Genomic DNA, 21341 nt, shown 5'->3' on the forward strand with positions numbered 1-21341 from the left:
TCTCAACTTTGTACCCTTTTCATCCTTTGGCGGGTGTTATACGTCAACCACTTAATTCCTCTGACTCAAATTATCAGGAAACTTCCCCCTCTTCTGGCGACTCTATGCAGTCAAGCCTGCCGGCTTTCAAGACCGTGCCCGGGTAATGATAATCACCTCATGTTGTACTTTGTTTTTACTTACACTATTGTGCTTAACCTTTCTGTCTTTTCAGTGCCCAGGCCAAGCTCACCAAGAGGGCGAAGAAGACTAAGCTGGTCGAAGAGCCGGAGTTGCCTGAGCCGGAGGTAGCAGGTCAAGAACCGCCAGCTGCCTCCGCTCCCGAAGCCACCGCTCCAACCGCCAAAGCAACTGCAGAAGCTTCTGCTAACCCGGAGGCCTCTAGCTCGGCTCAACCAGCAGATGATCCGGACATGGTAATCACCCGGACGGAATTTGTTGAGCCGGGGAGACCTACCGCACTGGCCAAGTGCTCCGCCAAGGGGGAGTTGCTACAGCCCCGCCGGGCTAACCTGGACCTCACCGACTACGCCAATCTGAGCATCGGAGAGCTCATCTCCGGCTACGTCAGCCAAGTGCACAAGAGCCGGGACGCAGAGGTTGCCATGTTGAACCAGATCCAGCAGAAATCTGAGGTATTATTCTTCTGTCCTCTTACTTACTGCATAGTTACCTTTACCATGCTAGCCCCCAAGTCGACGACTTATGATTGAGTATGTTGTAGACTTATGTTCCGGCTTATTCCATGAACCGGTAGTTTGCAGATAGGAACCTTCGATATGCATTAGCCCCCAAGTGCCAAGTGTCTTTGCTTGGAAAACACTTGGGACTTTAAATTTACATAGTAACTGTTCATGCCATAACCCAGACATTTATGCAGGCTGCTGGCAAAAAGTTTGAGGCTGACATCGCTGATCTCAAGAACCAGCTGAAGATGCAAGAAATGGAGACCCGGAAGGCAAATGCCAAATTTGTATCCAGCATCGCCGCGCAAGAAAAAGTTGAAGACGGAGTTTGACGCTGAACGGAAGGCTTGGGCCGAAGAAAAGGCCGCGCTGGTGACCCGGGCTGAACAGGCGGAGAAGGCTCTCTCCGAGAAGACCGCCGAACTCTCCGGCTTAAAGCGCCAAGTGTCCCAGATGGTGGCTGCAATCTTCGGTAAGTCATCTCACCGGCTTTCATCAAATTTTAGAATCTTTATATCTCATAACTCATCCTTGTCAGCGGCTTATCTGATTCTGTTAAACAGGCCCCATAAGTGCCAACCTCAACCAGAGTGTGGTAACCAAGCTAAAGGCCGTGTACACCCTGGTGGAGCAACTCTACACCGGGTCACAGCGTGCCTTGGCTGTGGTGGCCCTATCCAACGAGGTGCCGACTCACCTGGCGGAGGTTCTTCGCCGGCTCGCCATTCTGCCTCAACGTATCCAAGAGCTGCGACGGGCCTCTGCAAGAGCCGGAGCGATCGCCGCGCTGAGCCGGGCCAAGGCTTTCCTGCCCGAGTTAGACCCGGCAGACATCGCCCTCGGCTATCCAAGTCTGAAGGAAGACGGCACAGCCTTCAACCAAAGGGACTTTGCCGCCTGCGTGAAGGTCGTGCGCCCGGTGGCCACTCTCATTGGAAACGACACAGACCTGACCAAGTACCAGCCGGGTTACAACGCGGAAAATCAGAGGATCCCGACCCCGCGCTATGAAGCCCTCAGCTTAATCCCGCCGGCTCGTCAGCACACCTTCGCCCCGGAGATTGACCCGGCGGGGTTAATTGACGAGGAAGCTCAGTTCGAAGCTCTGAGCGGCATCGACTGGAAGTCATCAACTTTCCAGGTCTTGGGAACAGCCGGAGGAGAAGAGAGGGATGAGCCGGAGACATCAACCCAGCAGGCATCTTAACTCGGCAGGCGGCTTATAAAACAATGCTCCACCCTTTTGGACTCGATGAGTCTTGTAATAGAATAGGTTCAACACTTTAACTGTGCCGTGCCATCGCGCACGTATTGAATGCTGAATCCTTATGAAAGTTGCTTCCTTATATGTCTCCGGGTCATAATTGATCATTCATTGTCCTTAAGCTCAAGAATAGTTGCCTTTAATCATCCTGCATAAAGGACAAATCACAAGTCTCTAGGCGGCTTACCGCACTGAGAATCATAAGCTTTAGATATATAACCCGGAATATGAATCAAAAAAGACTATCCCTCAATTATGTCCTCAATACAGCCGCGATAACACACTTAGCGGTCTGCAAGCATACTTCCGGTTTAGATAACCCGGGTAATAAGGTTGGTACCTTAATTCCGATTTACCTGTCTTAATAGTTAACACTGTAAATCAACGTTAAGCCGGCAAAGTGAGACCCGGCCGTATACACTTTGAAATATTCAGAAGAAACTTGCTGTAGAGCAGAAGAACTTAGGGGCTTCCGGTTCGAATACGACCAGAGACCCGGCCCAAAGGGGTTATGCTAGGATTCGAATGCGATCATATAGCCCCCCGTGGGTGTGGCGATGCCAATCAAGAGGGTACCGACAGCTATGTTCTCTTTGGTTCGAATACGACCCATGTTTGAACAGGAAGCCCCCAAATGACTTTAAGAATTGTTTAACGACGCTGATTCGAATACGATCCACGTCGGTTCCCAAAGGGGTTAAACTAAGATTCAAATATGATCAAAGAAAACTCCCCAATGAGCTCGGCACTTTGCCAATCAAATGGGTATCGACAGCTATGTTCTCTTTGGTTCGAATACGACCTATGTTTGAACAGGAAGCCCCCAAGTGACCTTATTGCCTACGGCTAGATTCGAATACGATCATAAGCCGGATCCTCCTTCAAGTTATCATGTAATCTTGCAATGAAAACAACACGTGCACATTTGGAGGAGAAAAAAGGACAGAGGTCCTGCTTTATTGCTTATCATAATATATACATGGCTTAGAGAAATATGTACATCATGAGAGCCGGTGGCTCAAGTGTAGTAAGGCCGAAGCTGAGCTATGTTCCACGGCCGACGGGTTTCTTCCTCCGACTTACGTGAATCTTTGTGCTCCCGAATGTCAATGAGGTAATATGACCCGTTGTGCAAATTCTTGCTGACCACAAAGGGCCCTTCCCAAGGCGGGGATAACTTGTGTGCATCTGTTTGATCTTGGATGAGCCGGAGCACCAGATCGCCTTCCTGGAAGACCCGGGATTTAACCCGTCGACTATGATAACGGCGCAGGTCTTGTTGATAAATCGCTGAACGAGCTGCGGCCACATCACGCTGTTCGTCCAACAAGTCAAGAGCATCTTGGCGCGCCTGTTCATTGTCCGCCTCAACATAAGCCGCCACTCGAGGCGAGTCATGACGGATGTCACTGGGGAGGACTGCTTCTGCTCCATAAACCATGAAGAAAGGCGTAAAGCCTGTAGACCTGTTAGGAGTAGTGTTGATGCTCCATAGCACGGAGGGCAACTCCTCCACCCAACAACCCGGCGTCCGTTGCAAAGGGACCAAAAGCCGGGGCTTGATGCCCTTCAGAATCTCCTGATTAGCTCTCTCAGCCTGACCATTGGATTGAGGATGAGCCACCGAGGAAACATCAAGTCGGATATGCTCTCGTTGACAAAACTCCTCCATGGCGCCTTTGGATAAATTGGTGCCATTGTCAGTTATAATGCTGTGTGGAAAACCAAAGCGAAAGATCACCTTTTTCATAAACTGAACCGCCGTGGCTGCATCACACTTGCTAACTGGCTCCGCTTCAACCCACTTGGTAAACTTGTCAACTGCCACCAAAAGGTGGGTCTTCTTATCCTTGGACCTTTTGAAAGGCCCAACCATATCAAGCCCCCAGACCGCAAAGGGCCAAGTAATTGGGATCATCCTCAGCTCTTGAGCCGGTACATGAGCCCGTCGCGAGAACCTTTGGCAACCATCACACTTACTGACCAAGTCCTCTGCATCAGCATGAGCCGTCAACCAATAAAAACCATGACGAAAAGCCTTGGCCACAAGAGACTTTGAGCCGGCGTGATGGCCACAATCCCCTTCATGGATCTCACGCAAGATCTCTTGACCTTCCTCAGGGGAAACACAACGCTGAAACGCTCCCGTAACACTGCGGTGATGCAACTCACCATTGATAACAATCATTGACTTAGCCCGCCGGGTTATTTGTCTGGCCAAAGTTTCATCCTCAGGCAACTCTCCCCGGGTCATGTAAGCCAGATAAGGTGCTGTCCAGTCCGGGATGATGTGGAGAGCCGCCACCAGTCGTGCCTCCGGGTCAGGGACAGCCAAGTCTTCCTCTGTAGGTAACTTAACAGAAGGGTTATACAGGACATCCAAGAAAGTATTAGGCGGCACCGGCTTTCGCTGAGAGCCCAGCCGGCTTAGGGCATCAGCCGCCTCGTTCTTCCTGCGATCAATGTGCTCTACTTGGTAGCCCTGAAAGTGCCCAGCAATGGCATCAACCTCGCGGCGATAAGCCGCCATGAGAGGGTCCTTAGAGTCCCACTTGCCGGATACTTGTTGAGCCACCAAGTCTGAATCGCCGAAGCACCTTACCCGGCTCAAGCTCATCTCTTTAGCCATCCGAAGACCATGGAGCAAGGCCTCGTACTCAGCCGCGTTGTTAGTGCAAGGAAACAGCAACTGTAGCACATAATGGAACTTGTCACCTTTAGGGGAAGCCAACACGACTCCAGCCCCCGAGCCCTCCAACTGCCTGGACCCATCAAAGTGAATAGTCCAATATGTGTTATCCGGCTTCTGCTCGGGCACTTGTGACTCTGTCCAGTCATTGATGAAATCCACCAAGGCCTGAGATTTAACAGCAGTGCGTGGCACGTATTTCAGACCATGGGGTCCGAGCTCTATGGCCCACTTAGCCACTCTCCCTGTGGCCTCTCTGTTTTGAATGATATCACCAAGAGGGGCAGAACTGACCACAGTGATGGGATGACCCTGAAAATAATGCTTAAGTTTCCGGCTCGCCATGAACACACCATAAACAAGCTTCTGCCAATGCGGATACCGCTGCTTGGACTCAATGAGCACTTCGCTGACATAATAAACCGGCCGCTGAACCGGATGCTCCTTACCCTCCTCCTTGCGCTCCACCACCATAGCCACACTGACGGCTCGTGTGTTCGCCGCCACATACAGTAATAAGGGCTCCTTATCAACCGGAGCAGCAAGGACGGGGGGCTCTGCCAGCTGCTTCTTCAAATCCTCAAAAGCAGTATTAGCTGCATCATTCCAGACGAAGTTATCAGTTTTCTTCATCAACTGATATAATGGCATGGCCTTCTCACCCAAACGGCTTATAAACCGGCTTAAAGCAGCGATGCGACCCGCCAAGCGCTGAACATCATTTATACACGCCGGCTTAGCCAGGGAGGTGATGGCCTTGATCTTCTCCGGGTTAGCTTCAATGCCTCTGTCAGAAACCAAGAAACCCAAGAGTTTGCCTGCAGGAACACCAAAAACACACTTGGCCGGGTTAAGCATCATCTTGTAAACCCGGAGATTATCAAAGGTTTCTCTCAAATCATCTATCAGGGTTTCCTCTTTTATAGATTTAACCACAATATCGTCCACATAAGCATGAACATTGCGCCCAATCTGTTTATGAAGACAGTTCTGCACGCAACGCTGATAAGTCGCCTGTGCACACTTGAGTCCAAAGGGCATGGACACATAGCAGAAGGCTCCAAAGGGAGTGATGAACGCCGTCTTCTCCTGGTCCTTAACTGCCATTTTAATCTGATGATATCCGGAATAAGCGTCCAGGAAACTTAAGCGCGCACAACCGGCCGTAGCATCAATGATTTGATCAATACGGGGAAGGGCAAAAGGATCAGCCGGACACGCCTTGTTTAAGTCCGTGTAGTCCACACACATCCGCCAAGTGCCGTTCTTCTTGAGCACGAGCACCGGGTTAGCTAACCACTCTGGGTGAAAGACTTCAACAATAAACCCGGCCGCCAAGAGCCGGGCCACCTCTTCACCAATAGCTTTCCTCCTCTCCTCATTGAACCGCCGAAGGAACTGCCTGACCGGCTTAAATTTCGGATCAACATTGAGAGTGTGCTCAGCGAGTTCTCTAGGTACACCTGGCATGTCAGAAGGTTTCCATGCGAAGATGTCTCTATTCTCACGGATGAACTCGATGAGCGCGCTTTCCTATTTTGGATCCAGATTGGCACTGATGCTAAATTGCTGAGATGAATCTCCTGGAACGAAATCAACAAGTTTAGTCTCATCGGCCGACTTAAATTTCATTGCCGGCTCATGCTCCGTAGTCGGCTTTTTCAGAGAGGTCATATCAGTTGGGTCAACATTGTCTTTGTAAAATTTCAACTCCTCTGTTGCGCAAACAGATTCTGCATAAGCTGCATCGCCTTCCTCACACTCCAGAGCCACCTTCCGGCTTCCATGAACCGTAATGGTCCCATTATGACCCGGCATCTTGAGCTGTAAATACACGTAACACGGCCGTGCCATGAACTTGGCGTAAGCCGGCCGCCCAAATATAGCATGGTACGGACTTCTTATCTTGACCACCTCGAAGGTCAATTTTTCCACCCTGTAGTTGTTCTCATCTCCAAAGGCCACTTCCAACTCGATCTTGCCGACTGGATAAGCCGACTTACCAGGTACCACACCATGGAAGATAGTGTTTGACTGGCTGAGGTTCTTATCAACCAACCCCATACGGCGAAAAGTCTCATAATAGAGGATGTTGATGCTGCTGCCTCCATCCATGAGCACCTTAGTGAACTTATATCCTCCCACCTGAGGAGCCACCACTAAGGCCAAGTGACCCGGATTGTCCACCCGGGGAGGGTGATCCTCTCTACTCCATACTATAGGCTGCTCAGACCACCGCAAGTAGCGTGGAACCGCCGGCTCAACAGCATTCACAGCCCTCTTATGAAGCTTCTGATCTCGCTTACACAGACTGGTGGTAAATACATGGTACTGTCCACCGCTAAGCTGCTTTGGATTGGTCTGATAACCCCCTGCTGCTGTTGATGACCCTGGCCAGACTGCTGATTAAAGCCCCCTTGACCGTTCTGAGGATTAGAATTTGAGCCGCCGCCCGGGCCATGAAAACCGCCGGCGCCTGAGCCGCCGCCCGGGCCATTGTAATTCTTAAAGGCCTTCATGATTGCACAATCCTTCCATAGATGAGTCGCTGGCTTCTCTCTAGAGCCATGCCTTGGACAAGGCTCATTCAACAGCTGCTCCAGCGTCGGGCCTGACCCGCCGCCTCGGGGAGGGGGCCTCCCCTTGCGTCGCTGGTTATTACCTTGTGAGCTGGCGTTGGCTACAAACTCTAGGCTGCCATCGGCCTTGCGCTTGCCTCCTCCTTGGTTCCCCGGGTTATGCTGAGGACCCTTGCCATTGCCGTTCTTCTTTCCCTTCCCTGTCCTTTCATCATCTGAAGCGGGGTCCTTGGTACCATCAGAATCGGCGTACTTGACAAGAGCCGCCATCAGTGTACCCATATCATTGCAGTCGCGCTTAAGCCGCCCGAGTTTCATCTTCAGGGGCACAAAACGACAATTCTGCTCCAACATTAAGACTGCTGAGCCGGCATCCATCTTATCTGACGAATGTATGATCTCCTTAACCCGGCGAACCCAATGTGTCGTGGACTCACCCTCCTGCTGCTTGCAGTTAGTCAAATCCACAATTGACATAGACTGCCTACAGGTATCCTTGAAGTTTTGGATGAAACGGGCTTTCAGCCCAGCCCAAGACCCGATGGAATTCGGTGGTAGCCCTTTCAACCAAGTGCGGGCAGTCCCATCTAACATCATGGTGAAGTACTTGGCCATTGCCGCCTCACTGACCTCCAGCAGTTCCATGGCCATCTCGTAACTCTCGATCCAGGCTGCGGGTTGTAAGTCTGCCGTGTAATTAGGCACCTTCCTAGGGCCTTTGAAATCCTTGGGTAGACGTTCATTGCGGATAGCTGGCACTAAACAAGGGACACCCCCAGTCTTGGTAGGGATACCCACGTCGACGGAAGCCGTCGGGTAAGCCGGGGGAGTCTGGTAAGCCGTCAACTGAGGCACCTGCTCTGCCTCTTGCCGCGCTCTGTCCTGGTCGGCTGCGTGAAAGGCTCCATTATGAGCCAGGCCACAGCCAGGGGGCGGGTGTAGGGGAACATAGTAATTTCAAAAAAATTCCTACGCACACGCAAGATCATGGTGATGCATAGCAACGAGAGGGGAGAGTGTTGTCCACGTACCCTCGTAGACCGACAGCGGAAGCGTTATCATAACGCGGTTGATGTAGTCGTACGTCTTCACGATCCGACCGATCAAGTACCGAACGTACGGCACCTCCGAGTTCTACACACGTTCAGCTCGATGACGTCCCTCGAACTCCGATCCAGCCGAGTGTTGAGGGAGAGTTTCGTCAGCACGACGACGTGGTGACGATGATGATGTTCCACCGACGCAGGGCTTCGCCTAAGCTCCGCGACGGTATTATCGAGGTGTAATCTGGTGGAGGGGGGCACCGCACACGGCTAAAATATCGTATATCAAGTGTGTCCATGGGGTGCCCCCTGCCCCCGTATATAAAGGAGCAAGGGAGGACGAGGCTGGCCCTAGGAGGGGGCGCACCAAGTGTGGAGTCCTACTATGACTCCCTAGTCCTAGTAGGATTCCACCTCCCATATGGAATAGGAAAAGAGGAAGGGAAAAAGAGAAGGAAGGAAGGGGGCGCCCCCCTTCCCTAGTCCAATTCGGACCAGACCAAGGGGAGGGGTGCGGCCACCTTGAGGCCCTTTTCCTTCTTTCCCGTATGGCCCAATAAGGCCCAATACGTATTCCCGTAACTCTCCGGTACTCCGAAAAATACCCGAATCACTCGGAACCTTTCCGAAGTCCGAATATAGTCGTCCAATATATCGATCTTTACGTCTCGACCATTTCGAGACTCCTCGTCATGTCCCCGATCTCATCCGGGACTCCGAACTCCTTCGGTACATCAACATACATAAACTCATAATAAAACTGTCATCGTAACTTTAAGCGTGCGGACCCTACGGGTTCGAGAACTATGTAGACATGACCGAGACACGTCTCCGGTCAATAACCAATAGCGGGACCTGGATGCCCATATTGGCTCCCACATATTCTACGAAGATCTTTATCGGTCAGACCGCATAACAACATACGTTGTTCCCTTTGTCATTGGTATGTTACTTGCCCGAGATTCGATCGTCGGTATCTCGATACCTAGTTCAATCTCGTTATCGGCAAGTCTCTTTACTCGTTCCGTAATACATCATCCCGCAACTAACTCATTAGTCACAATGCTTGCAAGGCTTATAGTGATGTGCATTACCGAATGGGCCCAGAGATACCTCTCCGACAATCGGAGTGACAAATCCTAATCTCGAAATACGCCAACCCAACAAGTACCTTTGGAGACACATGTAGAGCACCTTTATAATCACCCAGTTACGTTGTGACGTTTGGTAGCACACAAAGTGTTCCTCCGGTAAACGGGAGTTGCATAATCTCATAGTCATAGGAACATGTATAAGTCATGAAGAAAGCAATAGCAACATACTAAACGATCGGGTGCTAAGCTAACGGAATGGGTCAAGTCAATCACGTCATTCTCCTAATGAGGTGATCTCGTTAATCAAATGACAACTCATGTCTATGGCTAGGAAACATAACCATCTTTGATTAACGAGCTAGTCAAGTAGAGGCATACTAGTGACACTCTGTTTGTCTATGTATTCACACATGTATTATGTTTCCGGTTAATACAATTCTAGCATGAATAATAAACATTTATCATGATATAAGGAAATATATAATACTTTATTATTTCCTCTAGGGCATATTTCCTTCAGTCTCCCACTTGCACTAGAGTCAATAATCTAGTTCACATCGCCATGTGATTTAACATCAATAATTCACATCACCATGTGATTAACACCCATAGTTCACATCTCTATGTGACCAACACTCAAAGGGTTTACTAGAGTCAATAATCTAGTTCACATCGCTATGTGATTAACACCCAAAGAGTACTAAGGTGTGATCATGTTTTGATTGTGAGATAATTTTAGTCAACGGGTCTGTCACATCCAGATCCGTAAGTATTTTGCAAATTTCTATGTCTACAATGCTCTGCACGGAGCTACTCTAGCTAATTGCTCCCACTTTCAATATGTATCTAGACCGAGACTCAGAGTCATCTAGATTTAGTGTCAAAACTTGCATCGACGTAACCCTTTACGATGAACCTTTTGTCACTTCCATAATCGAGAAACATATCCTTATTCCACTAAGGATAATTTTGACCGCTGTCCAGTGATCTACTCCTAGATCACTATTGTACTCCCTTGCCAAAATCAGTGTAGGGTATACAATAGATATGGTACACAGCATGGCATACTTTATAGAACCTATGGCCAAGGCATAGGGAATGACTTTCATTCTCTTTCTATCTTCTGCCGTGGTCGGGCTTTGAGTCTTACTCAATTTCACACCTTGTAACACAGGCAAGAACTCTTTCTTTGATTGTTCTATTTTGAACTACTTCAAAATCTTGTTAAGGTATGTACTCATTGAAAAAAACTTATCAAGCGTCTTGATCTATCTCTATAGATCTTGATGCTCAATATGTAAGCAGCTTTACCGAGGTCTATCTTTGAAAAACTTCTTTCAAACACTCCTTTATACTTTGCAGAATAATTCTACATTATTTCCGATCAACAATATGTCATTCACATATACTTATCAGAAATGCTGTAGTGCTCCCACTCACTTTCTTGTAAATACAGGCTTCACCGCAAGTCTGTATAACACTATATTCTTTGATCAACTTATCAAAGTGTATATTCCAACTCCGAGATGCTTGCACCAGTCCATAGATGGATCGCTGGAGCTTTCATATTTTGTTAGCACCTTTAGGATTGACAAAACCTTCTGGTTGCATCATATACAACTCTTCTTTAATAAATCCATTAAGGAATGCAGTTTTGTTTATCCATTTTCCATATTTCATAAAATGCGGCAATTGCTAACATGATTCGGACAGACTTAAGCATAGATACGAGTGAGAAACTCTCATCGTAGTCAACACTTTGAACTTGTCGAAAACCTTTTTTCGACAATTCTAGCTTTGTAGATGGTAACACTACTATCAGCGTCCGTCTTCCTCTTGAAGATCCATTTATTCTCAATTGCTTGCCGATCATCGGGCAAGTCAACCAAAGTCCACACTTTGTTCTCATACATGGATCTCATCTCAGATTTCATGGCCTCAAGCCATTTTGTGGAATCTGGGCTCACCATCGCTTCTTCATAGTTCGTAGGTTCGTCATGGTCTAGTAACATAACCTCCAGAACAGGATTACCGTACCACTCTGGTGCGGATCTTGATCTAGTTGACCTACGAAGTTCAGTAATAACTTGATCTGAAGTTTCATGATCATTATCATTAACTTCCTCACTACTTGGTGTAGATGTCGCAGAAACAGATTTCTGTGATGAACTACTTTCCAATAAGAGAGCAGGTACAGTTACCTCATCAAGTTCTACTTTCCTCCCACTCACTTCTTTCGAGAGAAACTCCTTCTCTAGAAAGGATCCATTCTTAGCAACGAATGTCTTGCCTTCGGATCTGTGATAGAAGGTGTACCCAACTGTCTCCTTTGGGTATCCTATGAAGACATATTTCTCCGATTTGGGTTTGAGCTTATCAGGACGAAACATTTTCACATAAGCATCGCAACCCCAAACTTTTAAGAAACGACAACTTTGGTTTCTTGCTAAACCTCAGTTCATAAGGCGTCGTCTCAACGGATTTTGATGGTGCCCTATTTAACGTGAATGCAGCTGTCTTTAATGCATAACCCCAAAACGATAGTGGTAGATCGGTAAGATACATCATATATCGCACCATATCTAATAAAGTACGATTACGACGTTCGGACACACCATTACACCATGGTGTTCGAGGTGGCATGAGTAGTGAAACTATTTCACATTGTTTTAACTGAAGGCCAAACTCGTAACTCAAATACTCTTCTCTATGATCAGATCATAGAAACTTTATTTTCTTGTCACGATGATTTTCCACTTCGCTCTGAAATTCTTTGAACTTTTCAAATGTTTCAGACTTATGTTTCATCAAGCAGATATACCCATATCTGCTCAAATCATCTGTGAAGGTCAGAAAATAATGGTACCTGCTACGAGCCTTAATATTCATCGGACCACATACATCTGTATGTATGATTTCCAACAAATCTGTTGCTCTCTCCATAGTTCCGGAGAACGGCGTTTTAGTCATCTTGCCCATGAGGCACGGTTCGCAAGCATCAAGTGATTCATAATCAAGTGATTCCAAAATCCCATCAGTATGGAGTTTCTTCATGCGCTTTACACCAATATGACCTAAACGGCAGTGCCACAAATAAGTTGCACTATCATTATTAACTTTGCATCTTTTGGCTTCATTATTATGAATATGTGTATCACTACGATCGAGATCCAACAAACCATTTTCGTTGGTGTGTATGACCATAAAAGGTTTTTATTCATGTAAACAGAACAACAATTGTTCTCTAACTTAAATGAATAACCGTATTGCAATAAACATGATCAAATCATATTCATGCTCAACGCAAACACCAAATAACACTTATTTAGTTTCAACACTAATCCCGAAAGTATAGGGAGTGTGCGATGATGATCATATCAATCTTGGAACTACTTCCAACACACATCGTCACCTCGCCTTTTACTAGTCTCTGTTTATTCTGCAACTCCCGTTTTCGAGTTACTACTCTTTAGCAACTGAACCAGTATCAAATACTAAGGGGTTGCTATAAACATTAGTAAGTACACATCAATAACATGTATATCCAATATACCTTTGTTCACTTTGCCATCCTTCTTATCCACCAAATACTTGGGGCAGTTCCGCCTCCAGTGACCAGTCCCTTTGCAGTAGAAGCACTTAGTCTCAGGCTTAGGTACAGACTTGGGCTTCTTCACTTGAGTAGCAACTTGCTTGCCATTCTTTTTGAAGTTCCCCTTCTTCCCTTTGCCCTTTTCTTGAAACTAGTTGTCTTGTTAACCATCAACACTTGATGTTTTTCTTGATTTCTACCTTCATCGATTTCAGCATCACGAAGAGCTCGGGAATTACTTTCGTCATCCCTTGCATATTATAGTTCATCACGAAGTTCTACTAACTTGGTGATGGTGACTAGAGAATTCTGTCAATCACTATTTTATCTGGAAGATTAACTCCCACTTGATTCAAGCGATTGTAGTACCCAGACAATCTGAGCACATGCTCACTAGTTGAGCGATTCTCCTCCATCTTTTAGCCATAGAACTTGTTGGAGACTTCATATCTCTCAACTCGGGTATTTGCTTGAAATATTAACTTCAACTCCTGGAACATCTTATATGGTCCATGACGTTCAAACGTCTTTGAAGTCCCGATTCTAAGCCGTTAAGCATGGTGCACTAAACTATCAAGTAGTCATCATATTGAGCTAGCCAAACGTTCATAACGTCTGCATCTGCTCCTGCAATAGGTCTGTCACCTAGCGGTGCATCAAGGACATAATTTTTCTGTGCAGCAATGAGGATAATCCTCAGATCACGGATCCAATCCGCATCTTTGCTACTAACATTTTTCAACATAATTTTTCTCTAGGAACATATCAAAAATAAACACAGGGAAGCAACAACGCGAGCTATTGATCTACAACATAATTTGCAAAATACTATCAGGACTAAGTTCATGATAAATTTAAGTTCAATTAATCATATTACTTAAGAACTCCCACTTTGATAGACATCCCTCTAATCATCTAAGTGATTACGTGATCCAAAGCAACTAAACCATGTCCGATTAACACGTGAGATGGAGTAGTTTCAATGGTGAACATCGCTATGTTGATCATATCTACTATATGATTCACGCTCGACCTTTCGGTCTCTGTGTTCCGAGGCCATATCTGTACATATGCTAGGCTTGTCAAGTTTAACCTGAGTATTCCGCGTGTGCAACTGTTTTGCACCCGTTGTATTTGAACGTAGAGCCTATCACACCCGATTAACACGTGGTGTCTCAGCACGAAGAACTTTTGCAACGGTGCATACTCAGGGAGAACACTTTTATCTTGAAATTTTAGTGAGAGATCATCTTATAATGCTACCGTCAATCAAAGCAAGATAAGATGCATAAAGGATTAACATCACATGCAATCAATATAAGTGATATGATATGGCCATCATCATCTTGTGCTTGTGATCTCCATCTCCGAAGCACCATCATGATCACCATCGTCACCGGCTCGACACCTTGATCTCCATCGTAGTATCGTTGTCGTCTCGCCAACTTATTGCTTTTACGACTATCGCTACCGTTTAGTGATAAAGTAAAACTATTACATGGCGATTGCATCTCATACAATAAAGCGACAACCATATGGCTCCTGCCAGTTGCCGATAACTCGGTTACAAAACATGATCATCTCATACAACACATTATATCACATCATGTCTGACCATATCACATCACAACATGCCCTGCAAAAACAAGTTAGACGATCTCTACTTTGTTGTTGCATATTTTACGTGGCTGCTACGGGCTTAGCAAGAACCGTTCTTACCTACGCATCAAAACCACAACGATAGTTTGTCAAGTTGGTGCTGTTTTAACCTTCGCAAGGACCGGGCGTAGCCACACTCGGTTCAACTAAAGTGAGAGAGACAGACACCCGCCAGTCACCTTTAAGCAACGAGTGCTCCGAACGGTGAAACCAGTCTCGCGTAAGCGTACGCGTAATGTCGGTCCGGGCCGCTTCATCTCACAATACCGCTGAACCAAAGTATGACATGCTGGTAAGCAGTATGACTTATATCGCCCACAACTCACTTCTGTTCTACTCGTGCATAGCATCAACGCATAAAACCAGGCTCGGATGCCACTGTAGGGGAACGTAGTAATTTCAAAAAAATTCCTACGCACACGCAAGATCATGGTGATGCATAGCAACGAGAGGGGAGAGTGTTGTCCACGTACCCTCGTAGACCGACAGCGGAAGCGTTATCATAACGCGGTTGATGTAGTCGTACGTCTTCACGATCCGACCGATCAAGTACCGAACGTACGACACCTCCGAGTTCTACACACGTTCAGCTCGATGACGTCCCTCAAACTCCGATCCAGCCGAGTGTTGAGGGAGAGTTTCGTCAGCACGACGACGTGGTGACGATGATGATGTTCCACCGACGCAGGGCTTCGCCTAAGCTCTGCGACGGTATTATCGAGGTGTAATCTGGTGGAGGGGGGCACCGCACACGGCTAAAATATCGTATATCAAGTGTGTCCATGGGGTGCCCCCTGCCCCCGTATATAAAGGAGCAAGGGAGGACGAGGCCGGCCCTAGGAGGGGGCGCACCAAGTGTGGAGTCCTACTATGACTCCCTAGTCCTAGTAGGATTCCACCTCCCATATGGAATAGGAAAAGAGGAAGGGAAAAAGAGAAGGAAGGAAGGGGGCGCCCCCCTTCCCTAGTCCAATTCGGACCAGACCAAGGGGAGGGGTGCGGCCACCTTGAGGCCCTTTTCCTTCTTTCCCGTATGGCCCAATAAGGCCCAATACGTATTCCCGTAACTCTCCGGTACTCCGAAAAATACCCGAATCACTCGGAACCTTTCTGAAGTCCGAATATAGTCGTCCAATATATCGATCTTTACGTCTCGACCATTTCGAGACTCCTCGTCATGTCCCCGATCTCATCCGGGACTCCGAACTCCTTCGGTACATCAACATACATAAACTCATAATAAAACTGTCATCGTAACTTTAAGCGTGCGGACCCTACGGGTTCGAGAACTATGTAGACATGACCGAGACACGTCTCCGGTCAATAACCAATAGCGGGACCTGGATGCCCATATTGGCTCCCACATATTCTACGAAGATCTTTATCGGTCAGACCGCATAACAACATACGTTGTTCCCTTTGTCATTGGTATGTTACTTGCCCGAGATTCGATCGTCGGTATCTCGATACCTAGTTCAATCTCGTTATCGGCAAGTCTCTTTACTCGTTCCGTAATACATCATCCCGCAACTAACTCATTAGTCACAATGCTTGCAAGGCTTATAGTGATGTGCATTACCGAATGGGCCCAGAGATACCTCTCCGACAATCGGAGTGACAAATCCTAATCTCGAAATACGCCAACCCAACAAGTACCTTTGGAGACACATGTAGAGCACCTTTATAATCACCCAGTTACGTTGTGACGTTTGGTAGCACACAAAGTGTTCCTCCGGTAAACGGGAGTTGCATAATCTCATAGTCATAGGAACATGTATAAGTCATGAAGAAAGCAATAGCAACATACTAAACGATCGGGTGCTAAGCTAACGGAATGGGTCAAGTCAATCACGTCATTCTCCTAATGAGGTGATCTCGTTAATCAAATGACAACTCATGTCTATGGCTAGGAAACATAACCATCTTTGATTAACGAGCTAGTCAAGTAGAGGCATACTAGTGACACTCTGTTTGTCTATGTATTCACACATGTATTATGTTTCCGGTTAATACAATTCTAGCATGAATAATAAACATTTATCATGATATAAGGAAATATATAATACTTTATTATTTCCTCTAGGGCATATTTCCTTCAGCGGGTCATGGCGTTGGACGTTACTTGAGCCGGTCGCTGAGACCATGTGCCTCCTGTAACTCGGGCTCCGGCCTGGACGAGGGGTCGAGTGGATCCTGTCCCGGCTGTAGGAGTACGCCTCTTGCTGCGCCAGCGCTGTCTGAAGGAGTTCCCTGACCCGGCGGGTTTCAATAGCCGTCGGAGAGTCGCCGTCAACTGGGAGAGCCGCCAGCCGTGCCGCCGCGGCGACCATGTTCTCAAGCGGGTTATTATAATGACCCGGGGGTATTGGCACGTACTGAGGCAGGGCAGGGGGCATCTGAGGAGGCCCCATCACTTGTGGCTGAATAGGGGTCCCAGACCCGGGCACTATGACCCCTGGCGGGTTACTAGACCCTGCACCTGGCGTGTTGAAGAGGTTGCGTGGATCGTAAACCGGAGGGAGTCGAGATTGGGCCTTTTGATGCCTCCTTCTCATGACTTCATTGGACGCGTTCTGATCCATCGTGAGCCGGAAGGACTGCGCTTGAATCAACTGGGTTTGGGCGTCGAGAGCCGCCCTTTCCGCAGCCATCCTGATCCCTTCCGCTGCCAGATCCTCCTTGGCTTTCACCAGATCCAATTTTAACTGCGCCACCTCCGCATCATGCTGAGCTTGATCCGCCGGGTCAATCGTGGCGGTTAACAGGGCCGTCATCTTGTCCGTGAGATCCATTAGCACCTGAGCCGGCGAGGGCACCGGGTTTTCGCTCCAGCAGCAGGGTTCTGAACAGGCTGTGCACCGGCCATGAAGACTCCAACCTGACTTGACAGCTCAAACGGGTCCGGAATACTGTCACCATCGGAACAACCAATGAGCCTGCCATCTTGAAGTTGATACAACGAGTTTGACTCGTCGGTGGACGACTCGCCGTCAGAGCCGGCGGCCGCCTCATCACCAGATCCAGATCGATCAGAGGGCCCTCCATGGATACATCCACAAAAGCATGCCTTAAGGCAGGCCGGGCCCGGGCGGGTCGTGCACGCTGAGCCGTCTCGATGAGATCGACGTAGAGATCCGGCTCAGGGCCCGGCTCACCAATCCTGCCAATGAAAACATGAATTCCGCCGAAGGGGACCCGGTACCCGTACTCAATTGAGCCGGCGTCGGGGCCCCAGTTTGCATCGTCGATGTAGAGCTTGCCGCGACGACTCTTGGTCATCCGGCCCACAGCGTGTCCCTTGAGCCCTTCGAAGCTGCCCTTCAAGAACTCAAATCCACCGTGCGCTGGCCCCACGGTGGGCGCCAACTGTCGTGGAATTGTCACGGCAGATGTCCTCGAACTAGGACTTAGTCGTGGAGCCATCGCAACTAGGAAGCTTGAAGGGGTTAAGTGGGACGAGGAACACGAGGGTTTATACTAGTTCGGCCCCTTACGGTGAAGGTAAAAGCCTATGTCCAGTTTGAGGTGGTATTGATTAGGGTTTCGATGACCAGGGAGCTAAACTGCTATGCCTGGCTCTCGATGAGATCTTGCTCGTCCCTAAACCGCTGCCGGGTCGTCCCTTTATATAGGGAGGCTGACGCCCAGCAGCTCTCAGAATCCCGGCCGGCTCATAAGAGTGTCCGGCTCGGACTCTCAACTATTCTTGCCTTACACTACAAGTTCTACCATGATAATGATTGTAACTACGGGCCTTAAGCCATATCCGGGTCTTAAGCCCATCTTTGGCCCACCGTCTTCAAGCTTGGCGCCGGGCTTCTGGCAATGACCTTTATAAGTAACCCGGCCCCTCCTGGCGGGTGACTCTAAGGTCTATATCCTCAACAAATACCTAGAGCACCATTAGGTTAGCTGACAACAGGTAGATGCAGCCATATAAGTTTTGTGCGGTGCTACCAAAATTGAGGTTTGTATCCCTTCCCATTATGAGAATTCTTCTTGAAGTTGGTAGAATGTGACGGCTTGTTCTTTGCATCAAACTTGCCTTTCCCCTGAGATTTGTTCTTGTTGTTTTGGGGCTGGTTGGGCTGGAGTTCTTCTCGTGTACCATGTGGGCACTAGAAGCTCCCTCAGCGACCCAAGCATGTGTGTGACCCAAGCACGTGTGTCTTTTGCTCTCGCCTTCTCTTCAAAATGAAGAGTGCTAATGAGACCCGAAACGGAAAACTCATGCCTCTTGTTTTTCAGAGAAGTAGCAAAATCATTCCACGAAGGTGAAAGCTTGGCAATGATGGTCCCAGCAACAAATTTGTCCGGCAACACACACTTCAAGTACTCAAGTTCCTTAGCGAGTGACTGTATCTCATGAGTCTGCTGAACAACAGAGCGCTCATCAGTCATCTTGTAGTCACAGAATTTCTCCATGACGTACAACTCGTTGCCAGCGCCTGAGGCCCCAAACGTGGCCTCGAGCGCAGCCCACATGTCTTTGCCGCTGTCAAACGACATATATGAATCCACAATGGAATCGTCAAGAACACTTAGCAGGGCGGCTTTGAAGAGGGTATCCATGTTCTCAAAAGCTTCCTGCTGTGTAGGATTAAGATCGCCCTCAGGCTTACCCTTAGTGGCTTCATAGCAGTACATGATCTGAAACCAATATACTGCTCTTGTGCGCCACCTTTTATACTGCACCCCCTTAAAAGTAGGCGGCTTCAAAAGCGCAGCAAAACCACTCGGAGTAAATTGCCTATAATCAGGTTTTTGGATTGGATTGTTGAATATATGAGCAATTTACTATGAGATGTAATCCAAATCAACAGTAAATAGATCATGACGACAATTGCAAATATCAAAGTAATGATGCAGACTAAACCAGGAGGACAGAATCACATACTGTACAACGGGAGCAGAACCGCTGTGGTTCATGTTGTCACTCATGTCGTTGATGAAGAGGTTACCGAGGTCGGGTAAGAAGGCTGTCGTTGAGGAAGTCGTCGCTGGCAGCAGTCACAAGAGTGTGCTCCCCAAAAACCTGATCGCCCCTCTCCCGTACAGGATCACGAAAGGCGGGGTTCGGAGGACTGCTGTCCCTTCTCGCGGTGCACGCCGGAAGGAGGGATGGAGAAGAATTGCGTGGCGGCGCTAAGATCTGGAATGGTGCGAAACCATATGATACAGCGACAGCTAGGGTAGAGCCTGTCAGGTCGGTCGTGCGAGTAAGACCAAGTAGTATAATAGTAGGCCTTTGGCCCAAACCCCACGTCCAAGTCAATAATAGCCCCACCATCCAAAGAATCAGAAACGGCTGCGTAATTAAGGCGCCCGTTAATTTAATTAATGACTTAATAATTTTCCACTCACACCACACTTAGAGCATGGTTAATAGTATAGCCAACATCTGGCTATATGAAGTTGACACATCATCTAGAACCAACCTAATACGGAGCCTGCTTACAATAGTTAGTCCCTTTAGTATAATACTACTCCCTCCGTCCCATAATGTAAGACGTTTTTTGATACTAGTGTAGTGTCAAAAAACATCTTACATTATGGGACGGAGGGAGTATATCATTAATAATGGCCCCACCTTTTGTCTCACAAAGTATGTGTAGTCTGAAATGCCGGGCGTGCAGCGGGCGGTGCCCTCGGTCGGCGCGCCGCTTCAACGGCGGAAGCAGTGAGAGGTCGCGTCGCCCTGACTTGCCATCAATGTGGAGCGGCGGGCTCAGCTGGCACCGGGCGGGAAGGTTTCGATTTTTGATTCAGTTGTTGTGCTGCTACCGTCCAATATTCACGTGTGGTTGTTTCTAGAATGAAAAAGGAGGTACTCCTACTTATGTTACTCCCACTATGGCTAGCCTTGCGCTTGGCTCTTCGCCTCTTCCGGAAGTCGAACAATAATGGTGGTACTACAGTAGTACTTCTGGCAATCTGACACCAAATGAACTGTTGCACGTCCACCGCTTGTAAGCAAAAGTTTCTCCTCGTGCTGAGAGCCACCATGCACGCGTTGGCGAGGGAGAAGGCGTAGTAAGCAGGCTTCTCGTTGTTCTGCGAGTTGACGGGACACATCAAGGTTATTTAGTACGTACTCTCTCCAAAAAAGGGCTGACCATGTCATGGCTACCATGCCGTGCTCCGTCGTTGAGTACGTGCACTATTCACGTGCCATCGAGGAGAAAAAATATTGCGTATAGGAGTAGGTGCCATCGAAGTGAACGACTCACTTACGCACTGCTTATCTGATTATCTCCATTTTCTTGCATGACACGTGCACCTTGATGCTAGATGTCTCGCGTGTTGGCAAAAGGATGAACAAAGCTCACGTAAAAAAAGAGTGGAAGAACATAGATTCCCGACGACCGAGAAGGAGCAAGGAACCTCGCGGTGGAGCGTCTGCAAGGAACCTTGCACGTTTTCCCCTGTTTTTTGCCGCCTGCCCGCCTATAAACAAATAAAAGAACATGAACTCTTCGCTAACCACTAGAGATGATACATCAGGATGCTAAGTTGAAGATATTTTATTAGTTTATATTGATAACCACGCAAGAAGCCACGCATGTACAGGACGCATGCAGCCACGCATGTACACACGCCAACGCACTAACTCATGCCGATCCAACTCATGCACAAACGCGCACAGCATGGAGCACACAACACACGTACACAACACATGCATGCACACACACTCGGCCACGAATGCACGTGAATAACACATGCATGCACACACAC

The sequence above is a fragment of the Triticum aestivum genome, chromosome 3D (assembly GCF_018294505.1).
Source record: "Triticum aestivum cultivar Chinese Spring chromosome 3D, IWGSC CS RefSeq v2.1, whole genome shotgun sequence".
Classification (NCBI taxonomy): Eukaryota; Viridiplantae; Streptophyta; class Magnoliopsida; order Poales; family Poaceae; genus Triticum; species Triticum aestivum.